This window comes from Gossypium hirsutum, chromosome A11 (genome assembly GCF_007990345.1).
Source record: "Gossypium hirsutum isolate 1008001.06 chromosome A11, Gossypium_hirsutum_v2.1, whole genome shotgun sequence".
NCBI lineage: Eukaryota > Viridiplantae > Streptophyta > Magnoliopsida > Malvales > Malvaceae > Gossypium > Gossypium hirsutum.
The window spans coordinates 23,384,751-23,401,577 of NC_053434.1; the positions used below are offsets into that span (position 1 = coordinate 23,384,751).

Here is a 16,827-nt window from a genome sequence, read left to right on the forward strand (position 1 = left end):
TTTGAATAAAAGTGCAATTAAATAAATTGTACAAAGTATTGATTTGTTCAAGCTAATCCAAATTTAAAAAATTATAGCTGAACTTAGTCTTCGTATGGTTTATATTATATATTAAGTTTTTTATTGAGTTAATATCACGAGTTAACTATACACTAACTTAATTTGGTAATAATTAAGGAATAATATTTGATGCATTGTCTTTGCATAAATTTCATGCATGATTAATGAATAATAACATAACATGTCATCATTAAATTGAACAAAATATGGGTAAGCACGATGAGAAAGAAAATGACGGCGACCGCGAGAAGAGTAGAGGAAAGAGAGATGAGGATGATGTACTGGGGTGGGACGAAGGTGGGGGAGAATCCAGTGGAGTAAAGAGAACATATGGCGGAGGAGAAGGAAATGAATGAAAGAAATAGGCTAAATTGTCTAAAAATGTCGTCTTTTTTTTTGTTAATTGGCCATATAAGCCCTTTTTTAGTTAAGAAAATAGATTGATTTTGGAGAGAGAGAGAGAGAAAGCGCACCCACACACTCTCTCTTTGGCCACTTATTTTTTTAGGGTTAAGTTTTTTTAGGTTTATGCATTTAGGGTTTTTATTGTTTAAGGTTTTGAGGGCGACACCGTGAAAGTTTATAGGTAGATTTGAAGGGTTGGAGATGCAATAACACGTCTCAGAACACATATATTTCATATGTCATGCTAGGATAGGACCATTACCTTAGAAACCCATCTTATGAAAGTCGAGTTTCGGGGTGGCAGTGCTTGATACAGTCATGGATTGAAATCTAAGTGGAGGTCTCAGTCGACGACTGTAATGCGATCACGGGTTCGAGTATAACTGGGGGTCATTTGATGGTCGTTGAGCGGTCACGAGTTCAAGCTTTTTGGATAATCGAAAATGATGTCTTATATATACTATACATAATATTGATGTCATAATCATAGGGGAAACAAAGGGTTTTCTAGTGTAATTAACGTAAATTTTTTCTCTATTTCCAGTCAGCCGATATCTTTAACCTTTCATTCTTATTTAAAGGTTGACACTGAGGTGGACACAATAGGACTTTCAGGCAGAGAGCGAATGTTCCGGCGAAGTAGAGGTCAAACTCAGGTCAGCACGACAACAGTCATAGTTATAAATAGGTTGTTTAATAACGAAAATTGTTGTCGGCCCGAAAGGAGCATCACTTTTACTCCACCGCAATAGCCATTGCCCGGCTAAGAGTTCTTCTGTGTCAATAGCTGTGTCGGCCTTCAGATAAGAAGGAAGGTTAAAGATATCAACTACGTGGAAATGAATAAAAAAATTACATTGATTATAGCTGGAAATCTCACAGTTTTTTCTTATGATTATGCCCTCAAAAAAGTTTGAGCTTGTGACCGCATAACGACCGTCAACCAAGACCTCAACGTAAACTTCCACCCGTGACTGTATAAATCGTCGCCTCGAAACTTGACTTCCACAAGATAGGTTTCTGAGGTAATAGTTTCATCTTGTATCGGCATGATATATGAAATGAGTGTTTCAGAGCAATATCGCATCACCAATGACTCAAGAATACCTCAAACAAGAATAAATATTATCGACAAAAATTTTAAACATTGAAGCGGGGAAAAATCGAGAGAGAGAAATATTGTAAAGTGGAGGGATGATGATCAGGAGAGATGATAGAGTATGGAAGAATAGCCTTCCTGTAACAACCTGTTTTCAGTGAAATCGAAACAATGGTTTTGGGACCACAAATCCGAAGTCAAAAAAATTATTTTATTGTTATTCTATGGTCTACAGTATGATATAGAAATACCGTATAAAAATTATTTTATCGTTAAGAAATTTTATTGTTTACATACTTAATTTGATAAAAATGATTAAATTGCGTAAAGTGCAAATATTGTGTTCTAATAGCTAAATATATTAAATAGTTATAGAATTTTAAATTGGATGTCCTTGTATAGTAATTAGCCATTAAGGTTGTTAGTGGATAAGCATGGATTTGTCATCATTGGAATTTGAATTAATTATTAAGGTTGATTTTGGAAATTAGTGATTAAAGGTATAATTAATTAAATAAAATAAATTATTATCATCCATTATCATCATCTTCCATCAAAATAAAAAAGAAAAATAGAAAACCTAGTCATGGAAGCTTGAAATTTAGGCAAGCTTATTTTGCTCAATTAGGTATGAATTTTTGTCCAATTTTTTTATGATTTCTATGTTTCCAGGATCGTTTAGTTTGATCTAGCTAGCTCAGGGATTAATTTGCAAAACTATTAAAGTATTAGGGTTTTGCTATTATGAACATGCTTGAATTTTGAAGTTAGATGATAGAAAATGAATGGTTGTTGTTAAATAAATAATTTTTGTAAAGAGATTTTTTGTGAAATCATCAATTAGTGACTAAATTGAAAATGTAACACCCCTCATCCGTATCCAACGTCGGGACAGGGTTCGAGTCGTTACCGGACTTAAACATTCACAACATGCAAAACCGGACCACAAAATTTCACCAAAAATTAAAACATCTCGAACACATGCATATCGTCCCTTATATAGGTCTTCGAAACCCATAACATACATTGGGGTGGTTCGGGACTAAACCTAGAACTTTGAAAATCTTTGGGCAATTTAACTAATTTTCTTGCTTCAGAAAATTACACACCCGTGTGGATTGGGCCGTGTGGTCAATTTCAAGGCTATTTTCCAAGCCAATTGTCACCCTTAATTACCTACATACACTTATACATTTTCATAGCAATTGACATGGCATGTTTGAATAATTATATATTCACAATCAAGACACAAGCATGGCATTCTTACAACAACACATAACATATTACCAACCATTCATGGCAAACAAGCATATGCACATCACTAATATCAGACATAACATGAATAGCTAGATTTATAAGTCAGAATCATTAGCTCACTAAAGACCAATATATTTGGCCAAATTATAATAACACATGTTATAAAACTAGGTCCCTATACATTCCACTCACTTGATAATTCTAGCATATGTGTTTATACTGTCAAGGTGTTGGCTTGATAGTGTGATACTGCCTCCGACGATCTCCAACCCCGAGTTAACTTGACAACACTAAAAGAAATGGAAAAGAGGGGGTAAGTTTTACGCTTAGTAAGCTCGCATGAAAATAATAAGCAATTTACTAACATGCTTTCCATAGTAAAACTATCCCAATTGTACATTTACACATGTTCTGGTTAAGCTGTTTTCTTGAGTCACAGTCACTAAATCATTTGTATCTGGAGCTACAGAACTCCAAATTAAGATCCATAAATTTTCCAAAAAACTAGACTCATATATCTTTCCACCATAAAATTTTCAGAATTTTTGGTCTAGCTAAAAAGTACATTTTATTATTTAAAATCTCCCCTGTTTTGCTGTTTGACAGCTTCGACCACTCTTCACTAAAATTTAATTATCTTTTTGTACCAAATTCAAATGAGGTTCTCGTTTCTTTCTTCTGAAAATAAATTCAATAAGGAATCAAATCATATAAATTATGTTCCTTAAATATTTTTTTACAATTTTTAATGATTTTTACAATTCAGAACAGGGGATCACGAAATCAGTTTGAATCAGTCTTACAAAAATATAAATATCTCAAAATATAGAATTCATTGTTTGTTCTGTTTCTTTTATATGAAATTAGATTCAATAAGCTTTAATTTCATATCTCATTCCACTTCTAGTTCAACTTCTACAATTTTTGGTGATTTTTCAAAGTCACTCCCCTGCTGCTGTTTTAGACTGTTTATCCCAAATTTCATTCCTTCACTAAAATTTCTTATTATCAACTTTCAAGATAATACTTATCCATATTCATCTTATCAAAAATTCAATCACATATCTAACTCATAATTCAAAACTCATATATTCATATTCCGGTATTATCCCACATTTTTTTTACGTTAAATTTCATTTAGTAAACTTGTTTCTCCCGGTGAACACTTCGGAAAGTAACAATATCCGGTGATTTTAGCACATAGCTCCACACTATTGGGCTAACATGTAATTTTGGCATAAGCACTTAGTGCCACTTTTCAAATTAACATGTATAACCGTGGCATATCCACTTAGCACCATGTTACATGTTTAACCGTGGTATATCCACTTAGCACCACGTTAATGAATCAATATATGTAACCATGGCATATCCACTTAGCACCACGTTACATGTTTAACGTAGTATATCCTCTTAGCACCACGTTATATGTATCAATATGTGTAATCGTGGTATATCCACTTAGCACCACGTTTTTTCATTCTGAAGGTTCAACCGAGATTTCCTCATTTAATCTCAATTCATCAACCACAAATCACCGTTTGTGTCTATTAATTGAACAATACTAAAACTTATTTCATTTGCACTCTCTTCACAAGTCCATTTCATTTCACATTTCAAACATGTACTCATGAGTTTCGAGTACGTACCTGTGCTATCTTTTAGCACAACCACTCATGCAAACAGGACAATCATATGCAAGATCTCATATTCTCGGTAATCACCCATTTCTTTTAAATATCATATTCCATCAAATTTCTATTAACATCAAATTCAATACAATTATAAAAATTATATTTCATGTATATCAATAATAACATGAATAATAGGCTTATTAAGTAACGCGAACTTACCTCGGATCCAAAAATGGCATTTTACCATTCTAGTCCGTAACCTTGTATTTTCCCGATTTAAGCCCAAATCTCGATTTCCTTGATCTATAATATCAATTTTAGCCTACTAATTAGTCACAATATTCATATGGGTCTAAAAAGAATATTTTTACAAATTTTCATTTTGACCTCTAAACTTTTTCATATTTACACTTTTGCCCCAAGGTTCAGAAATTAAACTTCTTCCTATTTTCTTATGTTTTATGACATGCTGATCATTTTTCCCTTCTATAGAAACATCAAATTCTCACTCTAACATGTACTTATGAACATTAGGAATTTTTACCAATTATGTCGTTTTACTCGTTTTCACGTAAAATCGCTTAGTAAAAGTTGTTTAACACAATTTCAAGCTTCATATTCTACCACTAAACATCAAAATACATGCATATCATTCATGGGTAAATTTTTAAACATAAATCCTAGCTCAAAATAATGGTTGAAATGAGCAGATCATGTTACTCGGATTTTAAAAATACATAGAACATTAAAAACGGAGCTCAGGATCACTTACTATTAAGCTTGGAAGCTTGGCCAAACCCTAACCATGACTGCTCTTGGTACATTCTGCTGTAGCAAGAAGAAAGGGACACATTTAGGGTTTAAAATTTGTCTTTTAATTCATTTTACCCCTAAATGATAAAAATGGCTTTTTTACTATTCTTTCAAATTTTACCCAACCAAAGCCATTTTTTCCCAAAAAGTTACACAATGGTTTAATTATCATTTAAGAACCTTCCATTTAAAATTTCATGACAATTAGACACCTCTAACATGTAAAACTCAACTTTTTCACTTTTTACAATTTAGTCCTTTTTACTAAATTGAGTGCCCAAACGTCGAAATATTCGAACAAAATTTTCATGAAATCATTATGTGAAATTTTAGACCATAAAAGTATAATAAAAATGAAATTTTCTCATCGGATTTGTGGTCTCGAAACCACTGTTCCGAAGCCCAAAATCGGGATGTTACAAAAAAAAGGTGATAAATTTATGGTAAAATTTGTGAATTTTGTGAAATATATGGGCTACAATTAATATGTGTAAAAATTAGCTAGGCTTGAGTAAGGATTAAATTGCATGAATTTCATTTTTCGAGCCTAGGGACTAAATTACAAATGAATTAAAAATATAGGGCAAAATGGTAATTTTTCCAAAATTCCATATTGGATTAAATTGAATGAGAAATATATTGAAATGAGTTAAATTTATTCGTATAGATCCTGTCAGACCTTGTACAAAGTTAGATTGAGGTAAAGAGAAAATATCGGATTAGTTGCATCTGTATCTACGTACACTCGTCAAGGTAATTTCGTGCAATTAAATTGTATATTTATATGTTTTAAATTGAATTATATGTATGTGATTTGTATAATTGCCATGTATAAATACTGATTGCATATCCGACGATTATCAAGTCCCGTTTGAACCTTATGAATTTGTAGGATGCAAATGACATGTCATTAGGGTTATCGATTTAGTTGAGGTCCTGTATGTGTTGCAGACACACGACAGCTCGTATGAGCTTACCAATTCTCAGCTCGTATAAGCTTACCGATTCACAGCTCGTATGAGCTTACCGATTCATAGCTCGTATGAGCAGACATGTAAATGAATTGACGGATTACAGTTCAGTACACCTCGTGTGTACTACCCGTGTATCCAAGATATTCTAAATGGTTCAAAGAGCATAGTTCTATTAAGAGTTTATAAGAGTTCAATTCGAACTAGTACAGGTATTTACATGAATTATATGGAAATGATTTATATGTGATACATGGATATATGGTATAGATGTTACATGTATATGGAATTTGAATAGTTGTTGAATTACATGACTAACATGGTTGTTGAGGATATGTGTTTAGGCTTTTGGCCAAATTGATTTGGATATGTTTTGTATGCTTACCTTAAATGTGATTAAATGGTAAGTTAATTTCTTTATTATACGAACTTACTAAGCTTGAATGTTTACTCTGTGTTATTTTTCGTGTTTTATAGTAATTCAGAAGCTCGTTCAGGTTGGAAGCTTGTCGGAGCTATTTCACACTATTTATCAGCTCTTTTGGTACAATTTGGTTATCTAATTTTGGTTATAATGGCATGTATAGATTATTTTAGCTAATGATAGCCTACATGTTTTGTTATGTTTTTAGTTATTTAAATTGGTTTGTGATTTGATATATTTTGCTATGTATATATAAATGGTCTTATCATGTTTGATGTGTAAATTGGTATTTTAGGTACCAAATGGTTGATGTTGTCAATTGAGGTGCCTATGGGCATATTGGTTGAATGTGATGATATTATATGTTTTAAGCTTGATTTTGGCTGGTTTTGGATGCCTATTTATGACTTGGATATATGCAAATTGTTGTGTTTAGGTTGGTACCAATTTGGGTGAGAAATATGGCTTGGAAAATGACCTATTTTCGTCTATATGGATAGAGACACGAGAGTGTGTCTCAACCGTGTGTGACACACGGCCATGTGTCCCCTATATATTTTAATAGAGCACAAGTCAATATGCTCACATAGCCTAGCACACGGGCGTGTGGCTTGGCCGTGTGACCCAAGTCAGGGAGTTACACGGGCTGGGATATGGTCGTGTGTCCCTATTTCGAATGTCCACACAAGCGTGTCTCTTGGCTGTGTGAGTCACACGGCCTGCCCACACGGCTGTGTGACCCCTGTAGCTTTGAGAAATTTCATGTTTTTCGAAATTTTTTTTAAATATCTGATTTAGTACCGACTTGTTTTTAATATGTATTTTTGGCCCCAAGGCTTCGTATAAGGGACAATATGTATGATTTTGATTGGGTTTTGACATGAATGCTATATGATATGAAATGTTTGCATTTTTTGTCTATTTGATCTGTAAATTTTGGTAATGCTCCGTAACCTTATTCCGGCGACAGATTAGGGTTAAGGGTGTTACACTTCCTTTTATAGGCGCGGGGGAGGGGTGAGATCGAAAAGAAAAAAAACAACTCGTGGTCGAAAATACGTCGCAGAAAAGGCATTTTCATCGAATATCTGAAAATGGTGCTTGAAAACATACCTGAGATTCCCAGGGACAGGGCATCTTGGTAGGCTTTGAAGGGTGGTGGATAGAAAGCGCGTCCAGTTGAGAAAGATTTATCAGGCATTAAAATGCCCCCGATTAGCCTCAGAATGAATGCTCGGGCATATTGTTCTTTCACGACGTAAATCACGTTCGAAAGAAGGTCTTTGAAATTATCTCGCAACCATTTCATCTCTACCCGGCCACCTTGAAACTTGTTTGGCACATTCCCTAAAAATGCCTCGTAAAGGTCCTTTTTACCTAGAATGACCACTGACCCCGTAACGACTGACCCATCCACAGGTAAACTGAGTTGTAAAGTTACATCCTTAAGTGTGATTGTACGCTCACCACATAGAAGATATAATATGTGTGTCTTAGGTCTCCATCTTTTCACCAATGCGCTGATAAGTGTAGGATCCAAAGTACAGCCCAGAGCATACGACGTGCATGTAAGAATCTTGCATATTGCAAATAACCTTGAATTTCATTGGGTGCGCTTTTTGATAAATTGTGTATGAACCTCTCCAAAACATGATCATTTGCCTATTTATATCAACAAAATAGAATAATTTAAAATAATTTAAATTTAAAAAACTTTAAAACTTAAAAAATAACTTAATTAAAAATAACAAAATTTAAATTTTTTCCTTACCATTAGCAATTAAGCGGCGAAAATGTGCTTGTTGTTGAAACGAATAAGAGAAGTTGTCATTCTTGAAAATTTAATCGAAATAAATAATTTACGAAATAATAAAATAAAACTATGATATTTTTATACATGTTTATTGGAAAATTTCAAACAAATCTTGAAAAGATTGAGAGAATTGAGAGTTTAGAGATAATGGGGAGAGTTGGATTTGAGTGAAAAGAATGGAAAATACCTTGGGTATTTATAAGAAATTAAAGTCACCGTTGGACTGTTTCAATATTTTACCGTTGGAGTGTTTGAATTTTTACCGTTGGGGAAAAAATCGTTAAAGGAAAGCATACCTAACTGAACGCGCTTTCACACTATTTTTCTAAAATCGACCTATTTTTCTAAATAAAAAAAAACAACTTATGTAACCAATTAACAAAAAATTTTGGCATATACAGACAATTTAGCCAAAGAAATAATTTATTTCCTATAAAAAAAACGAATAAAGACGGTCAAAGCAAGGTGAAAAGAGGAAAAAAAAAGAGAGTAGAAAAGAGCCGGTGAAAGTCCAACTAAAAAGAAAAACTTAATCACACTTCCTGAAAATTAGTTAAAGAAATAAAAAGATTATGTCAACAATCAAGTGAGTAAAATATTTAATTTTAAAAAATTTAATGATTAAATTTTAAAAAATAATAGCTAAATGATTAAAATAAAATGAAATCAATAATTTAATAATTATTTTTATATTTTATTATAACCTATAACTTTCTAAACTCTTAAATCAATAAATAAGATACGATTAAACATGCTCCAACTTATATTATAATGTATATTACAACAACGAGTTAGTAACAGAACTGCTTGTGATATAAATTTTAAGCCTGCAAATGCCCTTCTATTTTCTATTTTACCAATATTTCATGTGATTTCGTATTTGATTTGACATTATTCCAAGGCAATGCAAGACACGAGGGAAAGTGTCAAAATTCTTATGTCAGAATAAACGATGTGTTAACATGCCATACACTTTGAACTAAAATTTTTATTATCTAATTTCAGATTTCCAACTATACTATATAATATATAGCATCTTATACTTGTATTTTATTTATAAAGGATTTCTTTGTGAAAGAGAAATATAAGAGAATTTATAGTTAAAAATTTGTTGTATGTATAAAAAAAAAAAGAAAAAAAAGAAGAAAAGATAGTCTATATATTAAATTGAACTTTGAGATTCAAAATTTAATATGAAATTCGACACTTGTAAAAGGTGTCTAAAGTTTGATTTCAATAAAATCAGTCAATATTTTTTATCTTCAAAAAATTTAATAATCAAAACTTTGTACTAAACTTATACTTATAAATATTAAACTGAAAAAACAATATTTTAGAAAAATAACTTTTTAAAATATTTAGTTTATAAAATAATATAAAATCTCGCCATTTTCAAGTAAAAAAACGATCATAAATATTCGTATATTGAGGAAGTTGGTTGGTGATAGGGATAGGAACAGTGGGAGATGAAATATTTGACTCCCTTTTATACATTTCTTTTGATTTATTTTAAAATTTATTTTATTTCAATTTTTAATATTTTAATATGGCACTCAAAAAGGAAAAAATCTTTTGACTTTTGAAGCATAATTGATTATATTATATTTATTTTTTAAAATTAAATAAAATATATGATTTTAAAAAAAAATATCTTAATATATATATATATATATAAGTATAATTGAAATATTATAAGTTTTAATTAAAATTATATAATTTTATAACTAGTATAAAAATAATTTTTTAAAATTAAATTTAAGTGCAATTATCTATATAATTACTTTAATTCTCACTTTTCTTATATGAATTGAAAGGTGTAACTAAAATATTTCATTTACACCCAATTTCGTGGGACCTATTATATTTAGTATACTCTCAATAAAATTTTTAGACTCTATAAACAAATCTCCTATAAAGACATAATAAAATATTAAAAAAATAAATATTTTAAAAAGATACATGCCAAAATTTTAAAACTACTTGTAATTTTAAAGTTATGGCTAAAAGGTTATTATAAAAAATAATTTAAATGTTATCAAAGTGTTATAATATATTTATTTATAATTTTTTTGTCACAAAATATAAACATAATTTATTTATGTGTCCATGTTATATGTTACTTATTTATAAAAAAATGTTATAAAATTTTTTACTACAACTTATTTATAAATTTTTTAAAATTATAGTAAAATATATATTATTTATAGGAAGTGTTATGAAAATATTTAACAATTTAAATAACTTTTCTTATAAAAGTTTTATATTATTTTATTTAATTTATGTATTGTCAAAAGGGATGTATAATAACATCAGTTTTTTTCCAAATAAAAATCTAAATATTATAATTTACCTATTATAAGGTTTTTTTTCCAAATAAAAATCCGTTATTAAAGTCTACAATTAATTAAAACTCACCCGACTAGAATCTAGTGGGGACTGGGGTCTAAGATATAAAAATAAAAAATAAAAAAGGTAGTTTGGGTTAGGTGAGGTGCCGTCTTAAAGTCACCGATGCACATCTACTCTTCTTCTACTTATACTCAACTTCGTAAGACACGGCATCCGCAGTGGCTGCTCATTTTTCATTTTTCATCTAAATCTTGATACGAAACAAAAAAGTCAAATCGGTGGAATAGCAATGGGTTTGAGAAGATCAAGGTCGCCAATCCCATCGTTGAGATGGACGGTATCTCCTTTTTCTTTCTTTGAGATTCAGATTCAGATTCAGATCTTATTTTCTTCAGTTCCGTACATTAGATGTTGTTCCACTCAGATCTGCTTTCTTCTTTCTACTATCTGTTGTTACTTTTTGATTCCGGTTGCCGTATAATCAGCAGTGTCGATAAACAAAAAAATGAAGTAAAAACTGTGTAAAATGAATCTGGACGCAGATCTTATAAACTGAAAGCCAACGACATCCTTTATCACTCTTTACGCCTGCCTCATATGTTAAGCACTTCGTTCTTCTTCTGTTAATTTCACATATGATTATGTATTCATATGCGTTTTTTAATGAGTTTACGTCAAGTTGACTGGACTGGAATCACAGATCTTTCATTTATATTAATATATTTCATAGGGATTCGTTGATTTATATGAATGACGTATATATAATTTTTTGTAAAAAAATTAAACCAAAAATTATATTTTTTTTATTTATTTTTTTTTTTTTTTTTTTTTTTTTTTTTTTTTTTTTTTTTTTTTTTTTTTTTTTTTTTTTTTTATTTTTTGTAAAAAATTACAAAAATTATAATATATTTTTGTGATTGTAATATATATTTTTTCTTTTGTAGCTCATTCTTCCCTTTGTGGAGTTGGACATAAAGTACTTTGACCTTGGTCTTCCACATCGTGATGCTACCGATGACAAAGTTACAATTGAAAGTGCAGAAGCTACTCTTAAGTATGTTTTAGTTGTTTCTTTCTAAATTCCCGAGGGATGAATATCTTTGTTGCAATATTTTTTCAATGCTGTTGTTGCTAATTCTTCCATCTGCTTCTTTCCTAGTGGCACACCCTTCTGGCCATATTCTTTCCTGCTTATTTCTTCATTTACCATGATAGAAATTTACATGTTATTGCTGTTCTTATTCTTTGCATTTTTCCTGTTAATTATGAACCAGTTTTTGATTGATTAGAGTATCCGATAGTAATAAAGCAGTTAAGAATCTGATTCTTGCTCTTGCTTTGGTACTAATAGGCGTATCTTTTTGTGCTGTTTTTTCCCCCTGACAACATTATCATAACTGCTATTGAAATACATGCTAAACTTAATTGGGTGTATGTACTTCCACTTTGTTATCTATGTTGTGTTCAGCTGACCTCAAGTGTTTCTGGTTCTTATTTTAGGTACAATGTCGCCATCAAGTGTGCTACTATTACTCCAGGTATACATGGCTGAACCTTCGCTGCAGTTCTTCCTGGAAAGAAGCATGCATTAACTTGTTGAATTATTGAAATTTGGATTCTTACTGGAACGGTAAAATGCTTGGAAGCTTGAAATCCGGCAAGTTCTTACAATATGGTGTTGGTGATTGCCAGATGAAGCTCGTGTTAAGGAGTTTGACTTGAAGCAGATGTGGAAGAGCCCTAATGGGACTATTAGGAATATTTTGAACGGTTAGCATCAATGCATTCATATCTTTCTAGAATTTTCCTATTATTTTGTGATGTTTCAATATCAGTTATTTTGACTGGTGTAATCTTTCAGGCACTGTCTTTAGAGAACCAATTATTTGCAAAAATGTCCCTCGACTTGTCCCAGGTATTTAGCTTTATCATGATGTTGTGGATGTATATTTTTATTTAGTTACTCACATTTATATTAAGCTATGTTGATTTCTTGTGTCATCAGGTTGGACAAAGCCTATATGCATTGGAAGGCATGCCTTCGGTGATCAGTACCGAGCAACTGATGCTGTCATTAAAGGAGCTGGGAAACTTAAACTTGTTTTGGTAAAATCTTTCTTTGCCTTACTTGATGATTTCTTATATTCAATTGTTTGTTTTTAATGGTATTTAGTAGTACCTGGCGCTTGATTTTTGGATAATTAGCATCGATTGCTATTGTTTGCAGTTCCAGAGGGACAGGGTGAGAAGACTGAATATGAAGTTTTCAACTTCACTGGTGAAGGAGGAGTTTCACTGGCCATGTATAACACAGATGAGGTCTGAATCTATAATTCTGTTGGTGTCTTGTTGCCTTTCTCTTTTTTCTAGTGGTGTCTGATAATTTTTTTTTTTTTATGTTGGTTTGGAATGAAGTCTATTCGTGCTTTTGCCGAGGCTTCCATGAACATGCTTATCAGAAGAAGTGGCCTCTTTATCTTAGTACGAAGAATACTATTCTTAAGAAGTATGATGGAAGGTATGTGGCTTGCTCAATAAGTAAAACTTTTATTACTGCAAGCTCTTTGTTATTCTGTTTTTGACTCCTATAGCTATGTTTGTTTATTTAATGAAGATTTAAGGATATCTTTCAAGAGGTTTATGAGGCTAACTGGAAATCAAAATATGAGGCTGCTGGGATATGGTAAGGATCTTTTTTACTTTTGACTTAAATTAATTTTCTTTATATTTATGTCAAATATTGATTCAGATTATTTAATTTAAGGTATGAACACCGTCTCATTGATGATATGGTGGCATATGCTCTAAAGAGTGAAGGTGGTTATGTTTGGGCATGCAAGAACTATGATGGTGATGTCCAGAGTGATTTCTTAGCCCAAGGTTGTGTCACAAACTAGTAGAAGGAAAAAAAGTTCCCCTTTCAGCCCCAAATTGATAAAATTTCACATTATTCTTGCGTCATGGTAGCTATATTGCTTTTCTAACTAGACCTGAATTGCTTTTTGTAGGTTTTGGATCTCTTGGATTGATGACATCTGTGCTGGTATATCTCATGTCAACAGTTTTTATTTAATTTTATTATCTTCTCTCTGCTGGTGATAAATAGTCTTCTTATCTTCCTCCTGGGATGAAGATGAATACTAAACATGGGATGATGTAAATTCAATCCTATCCTGAGCACCATCTTACATGCCACTTACCCTACATGATGAATTTGTTTGTGTTTCAGGTTTGCCCAGATGGGAAAACAATAGAAGCAGAAGCTGCTCATGGTACTGTTACAACGGCATTTCAGAGTTCACCAAAAGGGTGGTGAGACCAGCACGAACAGCATAGCATCTATCTTTGCTTGGACACGTGGGCTTGCACACAGGTAGTACTGATGGCATCTTTATTTTGCCTGTAAACAACATATTAGTTTAGTAAACATAATAATTTGTTAGCCAGTGAAAAATAAAGATGCCATCAGTACTACCTGTGTGCAAGCCACGTGTCCAAGCAAAGATAGATGCTATGCTGTTCGTGCTGGTCTCACCACCCTTTTGGTGAACTCTGAAATGCCGTGTAACAGTACCATGAGCAGCTTCTGCTTCTATTGTTTTCCCATCTGGGCAAACCTGAAACACAAACAAATTCATCATGTAGGGTAAGTGGCATGTAAGATGGTGCTCAGGATAGGATTGAATTTACATCATCCCATGTTTAGTATTCATCTTCATCCCAGGAGGAAGATAAGAAGACTATTTATCACCAGCAGAGAGAAGATAATAAAATTAAATAAAAACTGTTGACATGAGATATACCAGCACAGATGTCATCAATCCAAGAGATCCAAAACCTACAAAAAGCAATTCAGGTCTAGTTAGAAAAGCAATATAGCTACCATGACGCAAGAATAATGTGAAATTTTATCAATTTGGGGCTGAAAGGGGAACTTTTTTTCCTTCTACTAGTTTGTGACACAAACCTTGGGCTAAGAAATCACTCTGGACATCACCATCATAGTTCTTGCATGCCCAAACATAACCACCTTCACTCTTTAGAGCATATGCCACCATATCATCAATGAGACGGTGTTCATACCTTAAATTAAATAATCTGAATCAATATTTGACATAAATATAAAGAAAATTAATTTAAGTCAAAAGTAAAAAAGATCCTTACCATATCCAGCAGCCTCATATTTTGATTTCCAGTTAGCCTCATAAACCTCTTGAAAGATATCCTTAAATCTTCATTAAATAAACAAACATAGCTATAGGAGTCAAAAACAGAATAACAAAGAGCTTGCAGTAATAAAAGTTTTACTTATTGAGCAAGCCACATACCTTCCATCATACTTCTTAAGAATAGTATTCTTCGTACTAAGATAAAGAGGCCACTTCTTCTGATAAGCAGTGTTCATGGAAGCCTCGGCAAAAGCACGAATAGACTTCATTCCCAAACCAAACATTAAAAAAAAAAAAAAATTATCAGACACCACTAGAACAAAAGAGAAAGGCAACAAGACCACCAACAGAATTATAGATTCAGACCTCATCTGTGTTATACATGGCCAGTGAAACTCCTCCTTCACCAGTGAAGTTGAAAACTTCATATTCAGTCTTCTCACCCTGTCCCTCTGGAACTGCAAACAATAGCAATCGATGCTAATTATCCAAAAATCAAGCGCCAGGTACTACTAAATACCATTAAAAACAAACAATTGAATATAAGAAATCATCAAGTAAGGCAAAGAAAAGATTTTACCAAAAACAAGTTTAAGTTTCCCAGCTCCTTTAATGACAGCATCAGTTGCTCGGTACTGATCACCGAAGGCATGCCTTCCAATGCATATAGGCTTTGTCCAACCTGATGACACAAGAAATCAACATAGCTTAATATAAATGTGAGTAACTAAATAAAAATATACATCCACAACATCATGATAAAGCTAAATACCTGGGACAAGTCGAGGGACATTTTTGCAAATAATTGGTTCTCTAAAGACAGTGCCTGAAAGATTACACCAGTCAAAATAACTGATATTGAAACATCACAAAATAATAGGAAAATTCTAGAAAGATATGAATGCATTGATGCTAACCTTCAAAATATTCCTAATAGTCCCATTAGGGCTCTTCCACATCTGCTTCAAGTCAAACTCCTTAACACGAGCTTCATCTGGCAATCACCAACACCATATTGTAAGAACTTGCCGGATTTCAAGCTTCCAAGCATTTTACCGTTCCAGTAAGAATCCAAATTTCAATAATTCAACAAGTTAATGCATGCTTCTTTCCAGGAAGAACTGCAGCGAAGGTTCAGCCATGTATACCTGGAGTAATAGTAGCACACTTGATGGCGACATTGTACCTAAAATAAGAACCAGAAACACTTGAGGTCAGCTGAACACAACATAGATAACAAAGTGGAAGTACATACACCCAATTAAGTTTAGCATGTATTTCAATAGCAGTTATGATAATGTTGTCAGGGGGAAAAAACAGCACAAAAAGATACGCCTATTAGTACCAAAGCAAGAGCAAGAATCAGATTCTTAACTGCTTTATTACTATCGGATACTCTAATCAATCAAAAACTGGTTCATAATTAACAGGAAAAATGCAAAGAATAAGAACAGCAATAACATGTAAATTTCTATCATGGTAAATGAAGAAATAAGCAGGAAAGAATATGGCCAGAAGGGTGTGCCACTAGGAAAGAAGCAGATGGAAGAATTAGCAACAACAGCATTGAAAAAATATTGCAACAAAGATATTCATCCCTCGGGAATTTAGAAAGAAACAACTAAAACATACTTAAGAGTAGCTTCTGCACTTTCAATTGTAACTTTGTCATCGGTAGCATCACGATGTGGAAGACCAAGGTCAAAGTACTTTATGTCCAACTCCACAAAGGGAAGAATGAGCTACAAAAGAAAAAATATATATTACAATCACAAAAATATATTATAATTTTTGTAATTTTTTACAAAAATTATATATACGTCATCATATAAA

At 32.2% G+C, this 16,827-nt stretch overlaps 2 pseudogenes; one reads left to right on the top strand and one right to left on the bottom strand.

The window, feature by feature from the left end:
• Nucleotides 1–266: 266 nt before the first annotated feature.
• Nucleotides 267–14,215, top strand: LOC121209986 (isocitrate dehydrogenase [NADP]-like; annotated as a pseudogene).
• A 29-nt stretch (nt 14,216–14,244) lies between these two features.
• Nucleotides 14,245–16,827, bottom strand: part of LOC121209987 (isocitrate dehydrogenase [NADP]-like) — a 3,194-nt pseudogene continuing 611 nt past the window's right edge.